This window comes from Esox lucius, chromosome 4, assembly GCF_011004845.1.
Source record: "Esox lucius isolate fEsoLuc1 chromosome 4, fEsoLuc1.pri, whole genome shotgun sequence".
Taxonomy (NCBI): domain Eukaryota; kingdom Metazoa; phylum Chordata; class Actinopteri; order Esociformes; family Esocidae; genus Esox; species Esox lucius.
Window position 1 is genome coordinate 6,275,928 of NC_047572.1, and position 3,104 is coordinate 6,279,031.

Sequence of the window (3,104 nt, forward strand, 5' to 3'; positions counted from 1 at the left end):
GCGGCGGCTTTTTTTTATAGTGCGCGTCGCAGTCGGACAACCGGTGGGCCGCTTTAATAAAAATTCCTTCTAACAATACCCTGATCAGCGGCTCACCAGCGGCCCAACAGCGGCTAGCTGCTTTTATGCACTAAACCCAGCGGGATGCCTCACGCCCCAATATTAGGTTTTATTTATAATAATCCTTTATAATAATTTTTCAAATAGTGCAAGATGCATACAAAAAAATAGATGTGCAAATTAATTGAACTATAATTAAAAAAATAAAACGTGTCAAGCAACAATACAATTACAGTATTTGAATGTGAAAAAGTACAAAATAAACATAATACAATACAAAATAAACAAGGGCTAGAATGGCAGTAGTATACATAAGTATGACCTAGCAGCAATCGATAGTTATAGAATCATAGATACATCAGTGCAATAAGCTTATGAATGGTGGCATAACACTACAACTACAGTCAGAATTAAGAACATTCACACAGAGCTATAAATATATTAAGAGGATAATGCGATCATATATATAACACTGTACATAGCAGCAGTTCAAAAAAATAATAATAGAGTACTGTAGCTTAGCAGCAATATTGGTTCTGGACAGCCTTGTCAGTGGCATCCTGTTTGAAAGGATTCTTCCTTATGGCTCCTGTAATACAGTAATTACATATTGTACTTAAATAGTCTAACATGATTTTGAGAATGACATGAATGACATTCAAGACAAATGAAATGTTTCATGAAGACAACATGCTAACACAAATAGTTTTACCTCTTGTTTTACATGATTGTAGAGCTAGCTGTGCCCTCAGCTTGACACTCTCTTCAGTCAGACGTTCATTAGAAGCCAAAAATCACGATGAAATGTCAATAGCGTAATAGTGAAATAAATAAAACTGCCATATACATGTAATTTCAGAAAGGCTGTACAGTATTGCATTTTACTAAAGGGCTCACGTTCAGACAAATGCAGTTTCATGAAGACAAGATGCTAGCGTAACTATAGTCTTGTTTATACCTGATTGTACAGCCAGCTTCAGTCAGCCCCGCTTGATCTTCTCCAAATGTTCTAAAAGTAAAGACAGACAGTTAATTATTCAGTCCTAAATATCTGGTTATGCTACAATCAGAACTCAAATCGCAGTGTCCACCAAAATGTTCATTCTTGCCTTCATATGCAGAGCTAAAACCTCCCCCTATATATGCCTTCTCACCCTTAATAATAAATTGAAATTGACAAATAAAATTGGAAGCAACATGCTTTAATAACAAGTAAGCATCCTGCGTTAAGGGAATGAACCCACACTTACCTATGTGGCAATCCTCTGCATGGTGGCGTGGCGTACCTCTGGTGCCTTGGAGTACTGTGCTTGCTCCATCCTAAAAATAAACATAAAGGTCGGTGAACAGGTAAATATGGTGAAACCAAGTAAACATTGCAGCAATTAAATTAAACATGTAATTCACATATCTCGAGGGCTGCAATCGACAGGGTGTTGTGGTGTAGATGTGCATCCTTGGGGTGGTAGGGGCCCACGCTGGAATGATTTTCGCTCCTCTGGCGATACACGAGTCCGGTCGCTCCTGTGTCTAGGAAAAGTTAAGGTCTTGTAAGCATTTACCCTGCAAAACATATTTTCATTCCAAGTTTCAAATTATTACATTTTCAAATTCAACTGCTTGCTTGATGAGCTTATAAGGGACAGCCTCCCAGGTGTTCTCAGATGGTGAACAAGTTCTGGCAAACTTTTCGTGGCTGAAGGACTTCCTGCTGGTGATGCTGTGTGGTGGCCAGTAGCAAAGTCCCCCTTTGTGCCACAGGCATGGAACTACTGCCACACCGTCATCCTCCTCCGGGAACAAAACTACAGAAAACAATCACCTGAAAGCAATGTTTAGAATAGAGGTTTAAAAAAAACGGTAGCATAAGACACACACAGGTTAGTTAAGAACAATGTGGATACACAAAGACACCTCAGTAATAGAATTGTAAGTGCAGGTTTAGCTAGTCTAGCTACATTTACTGCCAAGAGTAACGTTATTGTGACAACTGCGCCCTCTGCTGCCTCACCTCCCCCTGCAGCAGACAGGCTCCAGCGTTTGTCGTCACCGGCCTTCTGACACCTCCGCCCATCTCATTATGCCTGTGTCACCTGTGTCTCGTCTAGCGCACCTGGTTCTCGTCTTCATCATTCCCCCCAGTATATATGTTCCCTCTGCTTCCCCTGTCTTTGTGTGTTATTGTCTCTCTTCATGCAATAGTACTGTTAAGCTTCGCCGCTGTCTCTTCAATTAAACACTACAAATACGCATCGCCTCGTTCTCCTGCTTCTCCTTCCCTCAAAGCCGTTACAGTAATCCACACAATGTAGATAGCGTTACACAAAGAAACACGATTTAGCTAACGTTACGTATCAGTTGATAAAAGAATAAGCACATACTATAACATTCTAACTTGTTTATACACTAAGAAACATGATTTAGACAAGTTATCAACTGTTGATATGCGAAGAAGCACAAAACATCCGAACTGGAGGATAAACAAAGTAACAAAAAATAGTAAGCAACCAAACTTTTGGACACACAAAGAAACAAGGGTTACTGTAAGTATTTCATCTCAGGCCAATGCTGTTTTTTTCAAGCTCAGTTTCTATAACTTGTTTTCCCACCAATGGTTTAGAACATGCGTTCAGCTACCAGTGACTTTGACTAAAGAATTAGAATGTTAATGGAATATTGCAAACAGTCCTTGTTTAAAACAAAACAGTAATTAAGTTTTTACTCAGTAACCTAACAACACATAACGCTAGTTATTTATAATAATCGCAGAACATAACTCACCATAGTTACATAGGTGTCATAGCGTTCAATAATCTTTGGTGCGATGTTCAAAAAAATCTTGATCTTTATTTGTTTCGGGAGTTGTAGTAAAACAATGTCATCAAATTGTAGTAAAACAATGTCATAATCCACATGTTGTATTGTCCATTTCAGAGCATATAGCTTATACCTTACACACATTCACCAAGAATTGTTCCTGAACTAAAGAACCAAATGATCCTACTAGTTTTCACGATACTACAGCGTGGAATTCCTGGCTTTGA

At 38.9% G+C, this 3,104-nt stretch overlaps 1 long non-coding RNA gene across 1 annotated transcript; it reads right to left on the reverse strand.

Moving 5' to 3' along the window:
- Positions 1 to 573: 573 nt before the first annotated feature.
- Positions 574 to 1,397, reverse strand: LOC109615545. The gene is made up of 4 exons (XR_002196542.1): positions 1,311 to 1,397; positions 1,019 to 1,069; positions 773 to 823; positions 574 to 649 (listed from the first exon to the last, which is right to left on the reverse strand). It is a non-coding gene; the product is annotated as an uncharacterized LOC109615545 (long non-coding RNA).
- Between the last annotated feature and the right edge of the window lie 1,707 nt (positions 1,398 to 3,104).